We start from the raw sequence: 17,729 nt of genomic DNA, 5'->3' as shown, positions 1-17,729 counted from the left end.
AAATCATGACTGGTCTCATCAAACACCAACTCTTATTATAGTGTCACTCGATTTGATCAAATAGTGTAGTGATTCTTAGTTATCAGCAGATGGCAATAGGAGCCAACTGAGGGGTCGGTCTATAATTCATCCCCAGGGGGAGGGGAGTTTATTTTCAAGAGAAATTGCTTTGTCTAATAGACTTCCCACAGTATGTAGGCTACATTAATTTTCCTCCCGATCTCTCTAGCAGTCACTGCTCTGTTTGTATTCTCAGAAGGCAGTGAGTTTATTGGACTATCAATGTAATCCAGGATAGCCTGCAAGAGGCATGCGGTGGTTTAACTAAAATCTTACAGACCTTCTGGGTACTTGGAAGTAACTTGTAAGACAATTGAATTTTGTTTGAGGGTATCCTCCACAATTACGTTCTGAGTATGGTACGGCTACATCTTACAAGAACTAAATATGACGCTTGACACTTTTCTTCTCTCTACTCTTCCCTCATCGTGCAGGAAAGCTATTGACTGAAGGGGAAGTAGGTAACACACTAATATGCCAGAAATGCTGTTCTTACGTTTAGCTCGTGTGGGCCATTAGGAACTGGGCATAAATGTAAAACTGACACAGGCCTTAAATAACCCATGATCACATATTTGGGGATAATTTCTACCAGTTCTAACCCGAGCTGTTTTGCAACGATCAGATTTCAGCGCGCCACGATCCAATGCCCAGTGGTTGAACTGCGGAGAGAACTGTTATATAAATAATCTAATATCAAGCATTACTAGCAGACCAACGCTCTGGTTAAACCGGTTGTCCCCAGATAACTCTGGGCCCAGTGTCCTCAGTCAAGTTTAGAGCCTACGTGCAATAACATGATTATCCGAAGGACACACAGCTGCCATCACGCAAATATACTCCCCTGTAAAATACAAAGAACATCCTGCAACACTAACGAGCTTAGAGTGCCAAACTATCTCACTGACATTGACCCTTGCATGCACTCCTGCAAAGACAGGAAACACCTGAGCCTAAAGCAGACATTACCAATATCCACGTTTCCTTGACACACATTTCATGAGCACTGTACACTCACACTCTACCCCCCCTACTGGTCGGGTGCCAAGAGCAGAGGACTTTGCTGTGCACCAATGGGGCTCCTGCTCTGGCTAAGCAGGCCCGCCTCCAACTCTTCAGGACCAGTCAGAAGACCAAAACGACGAGACTCCACCTACATTATTCTGTGTATACATTCTGCTGTAAACTCTGGCTGGGCAGCCTAATTATTCTGACTCCTCACAGAGTCCTATTGCTTAGGTCCGTGCACGATGTAGGACAAGATATCTTTGACCAATAAACTGCCGTTTTGCTACACCTGATTCCACTCTGTCCAGCGTCCATGATTTGGTCTCGCCCTCCTGTATTTGAACATCAACAGAACTTGAACACAAACTGGATTTTGAACTCAACCAAAGAGTTTGACTATGCAGACACATAGCAGATCACTCACAACAATTTTCAATCACATCTGAATGACAGTCCATTGCACGGGCGAACGAGGCTGCATCAAAATGGCATCTCTCTGGAGAAGCGCTTCTCCGGGGCTGTGGAAACATAATGGCCTCAATCGTCTTGCTCTTGTGCAACAGGCTTGTTAGCAATGCGGACGAAGACCATTTCAACGCAGAGGTACAGTCTGTATACGTGTGTCGTGTGTAGAATTGTGGCCATCGCCTTATGAACTTAGTATCCTTTAACTGAAACGTTGCATGACCATGATCTCTATTATCCTGGTCAGGTAATCTAAACTGATTTAGCATTTTATGTGATCTAATGACTTCTCATGCGCTGATTCATGGACATATTTGATGCACACATGTATGACCCTTGAACTTTCCAATAATGGATATTGGGCAACGTTCCTACTTCATGCATGGCAGGCATATTATTGGGAGTAATTGTGTGTTGTGTAAAAGTTTGACCTCTAGGGTTAAACCCTATTTACATGCTTGTAAACCACAATGTGTTCCTCGTCTACTGTACTGCTTATCCTGCACGCATGTTGGGCAAGATATCCAGAATGAGCACTCTATGAGTCACCATTTTGGTGGCCTGAAGCTGCTTTTATTTCTCTCTCTCTTGCCCTCTCTCTGTGTGTGTGTATGGGTCTATGTGTGCAGGTGTGCAGTGCATGCTTGTTTACAGAGAAAGTATGAGCTCTCTGGTTGTGCTCAGTGGGCCCATTTGTTTTTAAATTCCCCTGTCAAGGCTTTTGCAAGGCAAGCTCTCTGTGCTGTCTTGGCTGGCTGGGTCTCTTGTTTCCATTGGATTATCAGTGGTATATTAATATTGTACGCTGTTATATAAATATTCATACACATAACTCATATATTATACAGCGCTAAGCTAAACCGCCTGACTCAAGTCATCTTACGTACCCTTGCTAAAACAGGAACTAGCTCACACAGCCAGCAATAAAACTACCCCCCTAAAATTATCCCCTCAGCTTGGTTGTCTCCCGACCCCAGGAAACAAAGACATTCCATCGCATGAACACATACACCCAGCCATAAAAAACTGCCCCTCTACCTCACGAACCGCTGACACAAACATCTCCTAGTATAAACACATCTCCCCCTCTACTGGTCAGGGGCTCAGAGAACAAGACTCTGTTCTGTACCAATGGGGCTCATGCTCTGGATTAGAGCAGGTCCGCCTCCAACTTTTTGGGACCAATCAGAAGACAAAAACGACAAGACTCTACCTACTTTATTCTATGTATAAAAATGAATGTAACCTTTGTATAAGGCCTCTTTTTGACCTGACTCCTTGCCGAGTTGTATGAACTAGATCCGTGCACGTAAAACTGCAGGACAAGATATCTTTGACTCATTAAAACTGCCTTTTGTTACAACTGAAATCCACTCTGTCCAGCGTCCGTGATTTGGTCTCAACTCTCCAGTATTTAAACACTAACAACGCCAGACTTTACAGCCAGACACACGTCTGCTTGTGGCTATATTAATGGTATATATTGTACAGTCGAATTTAGACGGTTTATGTAGAATTTTTGTTGTAATTTACATGGATTAAAATCTGTATATCAGTGTTTTGTTTTGGGTGAAATGCTTACATTCCAAAGCTTTTACTCTTACACCCAATGACGTCTGCTCTATCCTATTATCTGTTGGGCCGATCCTGTGGTTATCTAAACTGCCAATAAGAAGGTGTGACTCAAAGAGTAATGCCATGAAGTAATAGAAACCATCTGTTTCTCTGTCCTCTCTCTATATATTTTAACTGCTCTCCCTTTGATGTTGCTCTCAATCTCTCAATTCTCTTGTCTCTCTATTTGTCTCTCTTTCTCTAGCTCTCAAGCCATCTATCTATCTCTGTTGTATACTTGTAGTCGTGGTTGCGGAGGTTTGGCTACCTGTCTCAAGCCAGCAGACAGATGTCAACCATGCGGTCCTCTCAAATTCTACCCAATGCCGTCAGTGACATGCAGCGCTTCTATGGTCTAGAGGTCACTGGAGAGATGGACCCTGCCGCACTGAAGTATGGATGCCACTGGCAGCCTCAGTTATATTGTACAGACTGATAGAAACTAAATTGATAATGATGTCAAGATAATGTAATAATGTACAGTCATGATTACATTATAGAGCTATTCTGAGACAGAGAAAAGTTGCACCTCCTGGTGTACCTGGCCATGCTGCTGCTCCAGTTTCAACTTCCACCTGACTGTGCTGCTGCTCTAGTTTCAACTGTTCTGCCTTATTATTATTCGACCATGCTGGTCATTTATGAACATTGAACATCTTGACCATGTTCTGTTATAATCTCCACCCGGCACAGCCAGAAGAGGACTGGCCACCCCACATAGCCTGGTTCCTCTCTAGGTTTCTTCCTAGCTATTGGCCTTTCTAGGGAGTTTTTCCTAGCCACCGTGCTTCTCCACCTGCATTGCTTGCTGTTTGGGGTTTTAGGCTGGGTTTCTGTACAGCACTTTGAGATATCAGCTGATGTACGAAGGGCTATATAAATAAATTTGATTTGATTTGATTTGATTTTGGTGTAGCACTGTGGAACCACTCTAGCCTTAAATTAACAATGTATCTGATCCTATATATCTATGTGGTTATCTGTGCTCTATTCAATTGTGTTTTTCACTCCCCTTTTAGGGCCATGAGAAGGCCTCGCTGTGGAGTCCCAGACAAATCTGTTGAGCAGGCTGAGAATGGTGTGAGGCGGAAACGCTACGCTCTCACTGGTCAGAAGTGGGACAAGAACCTTCTGACTTACAGGTGTGTGGTAGGCCTATGTATGCTGGGGGATTCTAAGAAAACCATGTTGGGAATCTCAAACAGATTTCCCCCTGACTGGTGTGCAAAGCGTCAGTATAAACAACACTGCAAAGAGACCTGAATTCCCATATGTGTATAGACCACTGACAACCTACGTAATTTGTAATGACCCTCTGTATATACACTACCGGTGAAAAATATATTTTCTATTTGAGATTCTTCAAAGTAGCCACACTTTGCCTTGATGACAGCTTTGCACACTCTTGGCATTCTCTCAACCAGCTTCACCTGGAATGCTTTTCCAAGGAGTTCCCACATATGCTGAGCACATATTGGCTGCTTTTCCTTCACTCTGCGGTCCGACTCATCCCAAACCATCTCAATTTAGTTGTGGTCAGGGGATTGTGGAGGCCAGGTCATGTGATGCAGCACTCCATCACTCTCTTTCTTGGTAAAATAGCCCTTACACAGCCTGGAGGTGTGGTGGGTCATTGTCCTGTTGTAAAACAAATTATAGTCCCACTAAGCCCAAACCAGATGGGATGGCGTATCGCTACAGAATGCTGTGGTATCCATGCTTGTTAAGTGTGCCTTGAATTCTAAATAAATCCCAGACAGTCTCGCCTTTAAAGCACCCCCACACCATAACACCTCCTCCTCCTCCATGCTGTAGGGTGGAAAATACACATGGGGAGATCATCCATTCACCCACACCGCGTCTCACAAAGACACGGCTATTGGAACCAAAAATCTCCAATTTGGACTCCAAACCAAAGGACACATTTCTACTGGTCTAATGTCCATTGCTCGTGTTTCTTGGCCCAAGCACGTTTCTTCTTATTATTGGTGTCCTTTAGTAGTGGTTTCTTTGCAGCAATTCAACCATGAATAACTGATTAACACAGTCTCCTCTGCACAGTTGATGTTGAGATGTGTCTGTTACTTGAACTCTGAAGCATTTATTTGGGCAGCAATTTCTGAGGCTGGTAACTCTAATGAACTTATCCTCTGCAGCAGAGGTAACTCTGGGCCTTCCATTCCTGTGGCATTCCTCATGATAGCCAGTTTCATCATAGCTCTTGATGGTTTTTGCAACTTTCAATGTTCTTGAAATTTACCTATTTTCCGTATTGATTGACAGTAATGATGGACTGTCGTTTCTCTTTGCTTATTTGAGCTGTTCTTGCCAAAATATGGACTTGGTCATTTACCAAATAGGGCTATCTTCTGTACCCCCCCTACCTTGTCACAACATAACTGATTGGCTCAAATGCATTAAGAAGGAAAGAAATTCCACAAATGAACTTTTAAGAAGGCACACCTGTTAATTGAAATGCATTCCAGGTGACTACCTCATGAAGCTGGCTGAGAGACTGCCAAGAGTGTGCAAAGATGTCATCAAGGCAAAGGGTGGCTATTTGAAGAATCTCAAATGTAAAATACATTTTGGTTTGTTTAACCATTTTTTGGTTACTACATGATTCCATATGTGTTATTTCATAGTTTTGATGTCTTTACTATTATTCTACAATGTAGAAAATAGTTAAAAAATAAAGAAAAACCCTTGAATTACTAGGTGTTCTAAAACTTTTGACCGGTAGTGTATGTGCTAAGTATATTTTGTCTTATCCTCAACCACCTCTCCCAGCATTATGAACACCACCCCAACGGTTGGTGAGGTTCGGACACTGGAGGCCATCCGCACAGCTTTCAAGGTGTGGGAGCGCGTGACTCCACTGAGCTTTGAAGATGTCGCTTTCCAAGACATCACTAACAGCAGCCAGGACACGCTAGATATCATGCTGTTTTTTGCATCTGGTTTCCATGGAGACATGTCTCTGTTTGAGAGCGAAGGGGGGGTCTCTGGCTCATGCCTACTACCCAGGGTCTGGGATGGGCGGAGACACGCACTTTGACACTGATGAACCCTGGACCCTTGACAACCACGATCCATCAGGTTAGATAGACATTTCGTCCCGTTTGCCCCCATTTCCCCCTCAATCACTATTACTGCTACTATTTCCTTATTCAAAATGAATATCCTATTGATATATTTTGATGTTTCTCCTCTTCCTATCTGTGTATGTGACCAATACCATTTTATTTCATTTTATTTACCCTACCATAACTGATCTCAACTGACTGACTGATGAGCTATCTTTTTAAATCTTAAATGTTATTGATAATAATCATTCATCTAGTCAAGGGAAAACAGATTTGGCCCTGAGTGTTGAAAGACCGAGACCTCAAGAAAAGGGAGTTTCTTGTGAGAGTCATTAGTCCTTTGTACCACACGGTTTCATGATCGTTTCGCACCGGTGACAGCGACTACCCGAAACCTGTCTCCAGGTGGGGTAAGGTCCCATCCTCTCCTAAAGGAGCCTTCCTCAGCGATGATGGTGGTGAGTGAGTTGTTATAGGGGATAATGGCTGTAAAAAATGGAGGGAGGCTATAGATACTGAGCTGAGAGGGGAAAGGGTTTGGACACGTGGAATGCCTGGCAAAGGTTCTCACGCAGGTATCTCAATTCCTCCTCTCCCACCAAAGTCCCACCCCAGCTAATGCTTTTCAAAGCTGTTTCCTATAGTGAATAAACAAACTAAGTAGTTTTTCATTTTTCCATTTTCATCAAAAGGGATAGGTACTTGTGAAGGAGAATTAAAAATAGTCTCTAGTCCAAGTGAAGGCTTCTCCTTCACAGTACTGTAACTATTACTAATGGTGAACAGGACTAGCACAGGTCTGCAATGACAGTATCCTGTGAAGTGTGATGAACTTGTCAAGAGTTGGAGCAGAAGATGCATACCCAAAGAAGGTTAATTAACAGACTAATGACTCAAACGTGAAAAAAATGAACAAATAGCATTTCCATAGTAAATTCCCTCGGTGCTTTTCAACATTTGCATCAACAATATTTGTCTTCCCTACCCAGTTTACACATACTTCTACAAGGGCTCCAGGTACTGGAGGTTTGATAACCGGAAGATGAAGGATGACCCAGACTACCCCATATCCCCAGCGTGGACCCAGATACAGATGACACAGTTACAGGCCGCAAGTGGCCAACAGTGGACCAGCCAAAACCACAACCACCAGTTGGCTCAGTCCTGGATGAGGTGGACAGAGAGACCAATAAGGATTACACCAACGATGTGGATTATGAACCTGATGCGAAGGACAAAGGGGTGGATGTGGTGGTGAGGATGGCTGAGAATGAGGCCAAGGTTATGACCCTGATCATAGTGACTGTGCCCCTAGTCCTGGAGCTGTTCATCCTATTATTGATTTATGCTATTATCAACACCCTGCAGAAGAAAGAGGCGCCCAGACTTTTGGTCCACTGCAAACAATCCCTGCAGGAGTGGGTTTGATCTGCTCCAGAAATGGATTCACACACACGCAAACACATACAAACACCATACATAGGCACATTCCATTTGAACACATATATACACAAAAGCATTACATAAAAATACAAGCACACAGTTTCCCTATCTTTCCTCCATGGTGCTTTACCCGATCTTGATTTAAGCCTGTTTATAACAGATAATATACACTTTTAACGTCCCGTGTTTCGATTTTTGTTAGTTGCGGTTGTAGTTTTAAGCGTGTTTAGCTACAGATTTCTGTGAATGTCTTTATAAAACAGAGTGGTGGTGCGTGAATGTTTAACTGTTGTGTGTGCTGTAAACACAAGACCACCGTCTCCCACTGTGTCTTTCCTCTAGGGGGGGTAGTACCCTAGCAGAGCTATAGCCTATGCAGACTAGTAGGCCTAGGCCATCTCCATTGGAAGGAGATGAGGAGGAGGGGGGAGGAGGTGGGAAGATGGGGTGGGAGGGAGGTGGCACGAAGGGAAGGGTCGGAGCTCCATTGGCATTGTGCTTCATGAACTAGATTAACGAGTCACTCTCCTATTTTTTCATACTTTTTTCCAAAGCGGTTTGGCTGGAGATATCTTCCTGTGGGACTCCTCCTCTCCCATGCTGTCTTGTTTCACTGTAGACATACTCCATCTGCAGTCTCTCTTTATCTGGGAGTCTGCTCTCCACTGTCTGCCTAGGAGAGGCTTTAATGCTAATCTGTGATGATATGTCACATGGGTTTGTGATGAGAACAGTTTGTATTCATTTTGAACTTAACCATAAGTGATGTCCTATAAATCTTCTTGTCATTTAAAGAAATGGAAATGCCCCTCTTTGCACCCTCTCACTTTGTTACCAACTCTTTGTGTGCCAACTTCTCTCATTCAGAGGCCAAATACTTTTTATACAACACCCAGAGTGCAATTGTTGTATTGTGCAATTGACAGATGAAGACCAATAGTTCAAGGTTTTTCCTCAGCAAAGACACTATCACATGTAAAAAAAACAATGGTCGTATATACTTCAGGTTTGTGGTCAATTTTGTATCAACAGTGTTCTGTCATTTATTGTTTGTGTTTTGTATTGGTTGGCTGTTGGAGAGGAAGGAATTTGTACATTTGTACATCTGTAATGTGTTCTCTGTCTGTTAGCAGAGTTAAATGATGCATGCAGGACATGCTCTGTAAAGCTTTTACACAAATATAGAAAGATAAAACAATTGCAATAAAACATGAATTAAGGCAAACCAGTCTTTGCATGCAATATTGGGTGAACATGCTATTAGGAGTAGGCAGACTATAGTGCATTTAATGTATTTATATATACAGTTGAAGTCTGAAGTTTACATACACTTAGTTTGGAGTCATTAACCGCTCCATTAACCACTCCTCGTTTTTCAACCACTCCACAAATTTCTGGTTAACAAACTATAGTTTTGGCAAGTCGGTTAGGGCTTCTACTTTGTACATGAACCAAGTCATTTTTCCAACAATTGTTTACAGACTGATTGTTTCACTTATAATTCACTGTATCACAATTCCATTGGGTCAGAAGTTAACATACACCAAGTTGACTGTGCCTTTAAACAGCTTGGAAAATTCCAGAAAAGATGTCATGGCTTTAGAAGCTTCTGATAGGCTAATTGACATAATTTGAGTCAATTGGAGGTGTACCTGTGGGTGTAATTCAAGGCGTACCTTCAAACTCAGTGCCTCTTTGGGAAAAAAAAACATTATGGGGAAATCAGCCAAGACCTCAGAAAAACAATTGTAGACCTCCACAAGTCTGGTTCATCCTTGGGAGCAATTTCCATTTTTTTTAACCTCTGGATGAAAAGCGTGCCCAAAGTAAACTGTTACTCAGGCCCAGAAGCTAGGATATGCATATAATTGATAGATTTGGATAGGAAACACAAAGTTTCTAAAACTGTTAAAATTATGTCTGTGAGTATAACAGAACTGATATGGCAGGCGAAACCCAGAGGACAACAATCACTTTTATTATAAGGCCAATTCCTCCCAGATTGCAGTTCCTAGGGCTTCCACTAGATGTCAACAGTCTTTAGAAAGAGTTTCAGGCTGGTTTTTGGAGAAATGAGCCAGAAATTTTAGTTTTTCTAAAATGGTGGCTCCCATTTTGGCTGTAGTGTTTCCAAGCGAGTGGAAGAGAGCGCGTTCTTTGGTATTTTTCTCTGGTAAAGACAATAACGATTCTCTGTCTTTTATATTTTATCGTTTATTTACGTATTAGGGTACCTACGGTTTGATTATAAACGTTGTTTGAATTGTTTGGAAAAGTTTTTATTAGTAACGTTTGGGATTCATTTTGTATGCATTTTGATGGAGGGAAACTGGGTGGATTATTGACTGAAGTGCACCAGCTAAGCTGAGTTTTTATGGATATAAAGGACATTATCGAACAAAAGGACCATTTGTAATGTAACTGGGACCTTTTGGAGTGTCAACATTAGAAGTTCATCAAAGGTAAGGCATTTTTTAAATCGCTATTTCTGACTTTCGTGTCGCATCTGCCTGGTAGAAATATGTTTTTCATGTGTTTGTATGTGGGGCGCTGTCCTCAGATAATCGCATGGTGTGCGTTCGCTGTAAAGCCTTTTTGAAATCTGACACGGCGGCTGGATTAACAAGAAGTTAAGCTTTATTTTGATGTATTACACTTGTGATTTTATGAAAGTTAAATATTTATAATACTGTAGTTTGAATTTTGCGCACTGCAATTTCACCGGATGTTGACCAAGTGGGACGCTACCGTCCCACCTGCCCATAAGTTTTAAACTAATCACGTAAATGTAATTAACTAGGAAGTTTGGGCACCAAGGAAAATATTCAGATTACAAAGTTATCATTTTCCTAATATAATTTTCAGATATTTTAATATCTGATCAATTAGTCTTCTAATTAATGAATTATTCTATACCTGACGTTAGTCTCATTCCAAACGCTGTAAATTGTTGGTTATCTGCACGAACCCAGTCTTCACTATGAATCATCCATAAATCAATTGTCTCAATCATTTATTTACTAACTAACTAAATAATCACATAAATGCATAAACAAACAAACAAAGTAGATATGGTTATAGGGAAATGATAGGGAATGTGCCCTAGTGGGCTAAACCGGTATGGTGGCTTGGTAGACAAAGGGACTGAAGGGCACGAAAGACAAAAGACAATACACAGTTGATAATTCTAACAATTGAAATGCTAATCCTTTGGACATGAACGCTCACTCATTTGGGAATAATTGCAATCAATATACACTGCTCAAGAAAATAAAGATAACACGTAAACAACACAATGTAACTCCAAGTCAATCACACTTCTGTGAAATCAAACTGTCCACTTAAGAAGCATCACTGATTGACAATAAATGTCACATGCTGTTGTGCAAATGGAATAGACAACAGGTGGAAATTATAGGCAATTAGCAAGACACCTCCAATAAAGGAGTGGTTCTGCAGGTGGTGACCACAGACCACTTCTCAGTTCCTATGCTTCCTGGCTGATGTTTTGGTCACTTTTGAATGCTGGCGGTGCATTCACTCTAGTGGTAGCATGAGACGGAGTCTACAACCCACACAAGTGGCTCAGGTAGTGCAGCTCATCCAGGATGGCACATCAATGCGAGCTGTGGCAAGAAGGTTTGCTGTGTCTGTCAGCGTAGTGTCCAGAGCATGGAGGCGCTACCAGGAGACAGGCCAGTACATCAGGAGACGTGGAGGAGGCCGTAGGAGGGCAACAACCCAGCAGCAGGACCGCTACCTCCGCCTTTGTGCAAGGAGGAGCAAGAGGAGCACTGCCTGATGAGAAGATGATGAAAAGAGAAGAGTCTAATACATATATTTGCTTAACTTCCAAATATAATATTGCGAAAAAGAGGCTTTTGGCACAAGCACATCGGTCATCACCAGCGAGTGAGCTGTGCATCATTGGGTGAGTCAGTGACACTGGAAACATTTTTAGGAATATAATTTCCTCATATTGTACAATATGTGCGTCTCCACAGACCTAGGTCGAGGTTAGTGTTGGATTCAAGACAAGGTCGTTTTATTGATCTCAGATTACCCGTGTCAAAGTAGCCTGTCATTTCGATAATTTGTGCTGTATTAAAAATGATTCTGCCAGTCTCCAGTCTTGTAAAATAACTGCATAATTGCATGAAGTGGCCTCTTGAGTGGCACAGCGGTCTGTCACTACAGATCCTGGTTCAATCACAGGCTGTGTCGCAGCCGGCTGCGAGCGGGAGAACCATGAGGCAGCACACAATTGGCCCAGCGTCGTTCGGGTGAGGGAAGGGTTTGGCCGGACGGGTTATCCTTGTCCATCGCGCTCTAGCGACTCCTGTTGCGGGATAGGCACAATGCACGCTGACACGGTCGCCAGGTGTACGGTGTTTCCTCCGACACATTGGTGCGGCTGGCTTCCGGGTTAAGTGAGCATTGTGTCAAGAAGCAGGGCGGGGTCGTGTTTCAGAGATCACACAGCTCTCGACCTTCGCCTCTCCCGAGTCCGTATGGGAGTTGCAGTGATGGGACAAGACTGTAACTGCCAATTGGATATCACAAAATTGGGGAGAAAAAGGAGGTAACATTTTTTTATTTTATTTACCCCCCCCCCCAAAAAAAAAAAGGAATTGCATGAAGTGGGTTTATAAAAGGACACATTTTTCCCGGGATCCTAGGCTACTAAAAATGTTCCCAAATGTGTGGAACTTCTGTAAGTACCTCAACTTCTATATGCCACTAAGCAAATGCAATGATATGCATGCAAGGCTTAATTATAAAGGTGATTTATTTATTTTTATAATAAAATTTAAAAAATCTCATTGCTGCACAACTCCCCAGGTTACCGCCCTCTCAAGCTTACTTTTTGTTCCAGCACCTCCTGATTTACAAATTAAGCACTGGTCATATACTAAATAATATGTGTTAAATTAGTTTGAATTTAGAATGGGCCATTATCCTGCACCTGTCGGAACAGGGGCACGGTAAAAAAAAAAAGAGACATGAATACCAAATGGAGAACACTTTTCCCGCAGCTCATTTTCATGCCAGCCAGGTAGGCTACTCCGGTTGTAAGCGAAGCAATGCACTTAATATATGTAAAATTTGTAAATAAATATTATAAGCCTATAGAAATGTGACTGCATCCTCCTCTTTTTAATAGAGGCCATCAAAACTCAGTTTTCTCATACAATTCCATAGCATAGCCAATAGAAATATTGCTCAACAGGAACACTTATTTTATTCCATGCATCAACCAGCTATGAGGAGCTGGCTCTCACTGCGCAACAGGTGATCCTATACCGCTCAAACTCTAAATGCCAGGTTTCTCATGAAGTGTTTGATTTTCAGTTGCATTTGCTTTGATGTCAGAGTGATTAGAGGGACAATATAGCTTTAGTACTGGCCATTAGCGACTGCCAGTGTGGCGGTAATATGGTCACCGTAACAGCCCTAGTTCCAGCCAATGAGGTTCAGCCCCTCGCCATTTGAGTGAAAGCTAGACAGGCCACACAGAGCAGAACGAGTGCGAGAGAGCAATGACGTGGTGTATATATAGTGTATATACAAAAGTATGTGGACACCCCTTCAAATTAGTGGAGTCGGCTATTTCAGTCACATGTATAAAATCGAGCACAAAGCCATGCAATCTCCTTAGACAAACATTTGCAGTAGCCTTCCTGAAGAGCTCAGTGTCTTTCAACGTGGCACTGTCATAGGATGCCGCCTTGCCAACAAGTCAGTTTTTCAAATTTCTGCCTTACTAGAACCAAGCCTAATCGCCCAACATCAGTGCCCGACCCCACTAATGCTCCTGTGATTGAATGGAAGCAAAAGCCTGCAGCAATGTTCCACATCTAGTGGAAAGCCTTCCCAGAAGAGTGGAGACTGTTATAGCAGCAAAGTGGGGACCAACTCCGTATTAATGCCCATGATTTTGGAATGAGATGTTAGACGGGCAGATGTTCACATACTTTTGGTAATATAGTGTATCTGCACATATGTGACATAGTATGCAATTTTCCAGGACCACTTTTGGCTTGTGAGCGCTACTTTCAGAATTACTCGCTAAAAAGTATACAAAAGTAGTGGATAATCTCTTTAATGCCACAGTGAATCAGGATTTGCTTCGATCTCACAAATCACCAAGCTCAGGCGCGCCAGCTCCTTTCTCTTTCCGTACTTTACAGATCACATATCCACTTTCTCTCGCGCTCTCTCTCTCTTGCTCTCTGCTGTCCTTTTTCTCTCTCTCTCTCTCTCTCTCTCTCATTCTCTCTCCTCTCTCCTCTCTCTCTCTCTCAGGAGTCCCTTTCTGGCATGCTTATTTTTCCCATATTTAATGGAACTGGCTAACGGTAACCTGTCTCCACTACATGTTATCCAATCAGATGCAAGGACAGTAATTGCCCCACCATGTTCGTTCTTCCATTCTGGTCATGAGCCAGAGGTTGTGTCATAGCCTTATTCCTCCTGGCTTATCCTTTCTTTATCTCTTTATGGGATCTCCTGCCTTTTAGCTGCTCAGTCCTATACAACTCCACCTAGGGACAGAGCCATAGAAAATAGTTTCTCATTTTCTCCAATTGTGGATACTCTGCAAGTTTGCACATTGTTTTTCTAGCACCACATATGCACAGCTGATTCCACTAACCCAAGGGCTTCATGATTAGTTGAGTAGTTGAATCAGATTTGCCTATGTGGGGATAGAAAAATATATGTGCAAACTTGGGGGTACTCGAGGACCGGAGTTATAGAGGATCTAACAGACCCTACAAAAGGCCCCTGCAGACAGGGACTATTAATTGACTTCTGCAGATGATATAAACCATCCACAGATTTCTGGAAAACATGCAGCCATTTGAGATTGCTGTGTCAAACTCATTCCACGGACGGCAGAGTGTCTATGGGTTTTCGCTCCACCTTTGTACTTGATTGATGAATTAAGGTCACTAACTAGTAAGAAACTCCTCTCATCTGATTGTCTAGGTCTTAATTGAAAGGAAAAAACAAAAACCTGCAGACACTCGGCCCTCCGTAGAACCTCAACTTCAAAATACTCTCCTCACCCAAGGTGGTGTGGATCTGTTTTTTCTGAAGTATTTTTATTCACCTCGGAACCGGAATCCCCCAACAGAAGCTAGCCATCTCACTAGCTACTAGCTAGTAGTCAGCTAACCACTGCTAGCGGTCATCAGCTAACCTTTAGCTCGGAAAGCTCTCGCCAGTTTGTACAACGCAACTCAAACCAGAGCATACCGGACCTATTTTCTCTCCATATCCCTGGATTCCTACCGCAAGAGCTGGGCCTTTTCACCTGGATCATCGCAGCTAGCTAGCTGCTATCCAAGTGACTACTCCTGGCTAATCATCTGTCCGAAGCAAGCACCAATTAGCCTGGAGCTAGCCCATGCTATGCCCATTCTCCCAGCTAGCTGAAGAGGCCCATCAGCCACTCGTGGGATACAATGCCTGGACCCCTTCTACTGCCAGTACAGGGCACTGAACCCTACCGATCCTTCACGACTGGATTACAACGTAATCTGCTCAAGGGGGTACTCAACTGGCCCCTAAATCGCAACGTCCCCTGAATGCCAATCTGCTAGCCTGCTAGCCGCAGCCCGCTAACTGTGCAGAGTATATTGGACTAATAGATCCATCGGCCAATTTCTTGAGCCACTATACCTATTTTGCCAATTAGACTTGGACCCCTCTGCTACTCGGAACCCTACTAATCCATCACGACTGGTCTATCGACATCACCACACGCGGAGGCTAAAACAGACTTTCCTCTACGTCCCTCTAAGGCCCTTCTGCTAGCTTGCTAGCACTGGCCTGCTAGCTGTCTGAAATGCTGAGTCTCCAGCCAGCCCAACCACTCGCTGGACCCCTATGTTGACACATGCCTCTCCCTAATGTCAATATGCCTTGTCCATTACTGTTTAATGGTTAATGATTATTGATTTATTTCACTGTAGAGCCTCTAGCCCTGCTCAATATGCCTTAACCAACCATTTGGTTCCACCTCCCACATATGCGGTGACATCACCTGGTTTAAACGTCTCTAGAGACAATATCTCTCTCATCATTACTCAATGCCTAGGTTTACCTCCAATGTACTCACATCCTGCCAAAGCTTTGTCTGTACATTATGCCTTGAATATATTCTATTGCGCCCAGAAACCTGCTCCTTTTACTCTCTGTTCCGAACGTACTAGACGAGCAGTTCTGATAGCCTATAGCCGTACCCTTATCCTACTTCTCCTCTATTTCTCTGGTAATGTAGAGGTTAATCCAGGACCTGCAGTGCCTAGCTCCACTCCTACTCCCCAGGTGCTCTCATTTGTCAACTTCTGTAACCGTTAAAGCCTTGGTTTCATGCATGTTAACATTAGAAGCCTCCTCCCTAAGTTTGCTTTATTCACTGCTTTAGCACATTCTGCCAACCTGGATGTCCTAGCCGTGTCTGAATCCTGGCTTAGGAAGACCACCAATACCCTTGAAATTTCCATCCCTAACTATAACATTTTCCAACAAGATAGAACTGCCAAAGGGGGCAGTGTTGCAATCTACTGCAGAGAGGGCCTGCAGAGTTCTGTCTTACTGTCCAGGTCTGTACCCAAACAATTCAAGCTTCTACTTTTAAATATCCACCTTTCCAGAAACAAGTCTCTCACCGCTGCCGCTTGCTATAGACCACCCTCTGCCCCCAGCTGTGCCCTGGACACCATATGTGAATTGATTGCCCCCCATCTATCTTCAGAGCTTGTGCTGCTAGGTGACCTAACCTGGGACATGCTTAACACCCCGGCCATCCTACAATCTAAGCTTGATGCCCTCAATCTCACACAAATGATCAATGAACCCACCAGGTACAACCCCAAATCCATAAACACGGGCACCCTCATAGATATCATCCTAACCAACTTGCCCTCCAAATACATTTCTGCTGTTTTCAACAAAGATCTCAGCGATCACTGCCTCATTGCCTGCATCCGTAATGGGTCTGTGGTCAAACGATCACCCCTCATCACTGTCAAACACTCCCTAAAACACTTCAGTGAGCAGGCCTTTCTAATCGACCGGGCCCGGGTATCCTGGAAGGACATTGACCTCATCCCGTCAGGAGAGGATGCCTGGTTATTCTTTAAAAGTGCCTTCCTCACCATCTTAAATAAGCATGCCCCATTCAACAACAAAAAATGAAACGGGAACAGATATAGCCCTTGGTTCTCTCCAGACCTGACTGTCCTTGACCAGCACAAAAACATCCTTTGGTGTTCTGCATTAGTATCAAATAGCCCCCGTAAATATGCAACTTTTCAGGGAAGTTAGGAACTAATATACACAGGCAGTCAGGAATGCTAAGGCTAGCTTTTTCAAGCAGACATAAATCTACTATAATTGAGAATTTCCATAAGCATTTTCCTACAGCTGGACATGCTTTCCACCTGGCTACCCATACCCCGATCAACAGTCCTCCACCCCCCACAGCAACTCGCCCAAGCTTCCCCCATTTCTCCTTCAACTAAATCCAGATAGCTGATGTTCTGAAAGAGCTGCAAAATCTGGACCCCTACAAATCAGCCGTGCTAGACAATCTGGACCCTCTCTTTCTAAAATGATCTGCCGAAATTGTTGCAACCCCTGTTACTAGTCTGTTCAACCTCTTTCGTATCATCTGAGATTCCCTGTTGATGGAATTTATATGAATGACTAGAATAATCCACCCTGAACCCTGAAGCCGTATAATCGTATGAGTATGAAATGTATTAGAATGATGTATAACATAGTCTCTACAATATGTCTATAAACGTTATTTGAATAACAGACAGACTGTCTGAGCAAGATTCAGTGCCGACCTTGGCTGGGGCCACTGAGAGTACTTCCCAGCGTCTCCCTATCTTGAGGGAGGATGGGGAGTAAGTCTCCCGGAATCCCCTAATCTTTGTCGGATGGGTAGCAGGACATGTGCACTAATGTTAGTGTGAATGTGTGTGCGTATGTTAGTGTGAATGTGTGTGCGTATGTTTGTGTGAATGTGTGTGTGTG

General features: G+C 43.3%; 1 pseudogene; it reads left to right on the top strand.

The window, feature by feature from the left end:
- The first annotated feature begins 8 nt into the window (after positions 1–8).
- LOC109867009 (matrix metalloproteinase-14-like) lies at positions 9–7,614 on the top strand (annotated as a pseudogene).
- The last annotated feature ends 10,115 nt before the right edge of the window (positions 7,615–17,729 follow it).

This window comes from Oncorhynchus kisutch, linkage group LG22 (genome assembly GCF_002021735.2).
Source record: "Oncorhynchus kisutch isolate 150728-3 linkage group LG22, Okis_V2, whole genome shotgun sequence".
Lineage (NCBI taxonomy): Eukaryota > Metazoa > Chordata > Actinopteri > Salmoniformes > Salmonidae > Oncorhynchus > Oncorhynchus kisutch.
This window is presented reverse-complemented; position numbering and strand designations above follow the sequence as displayed.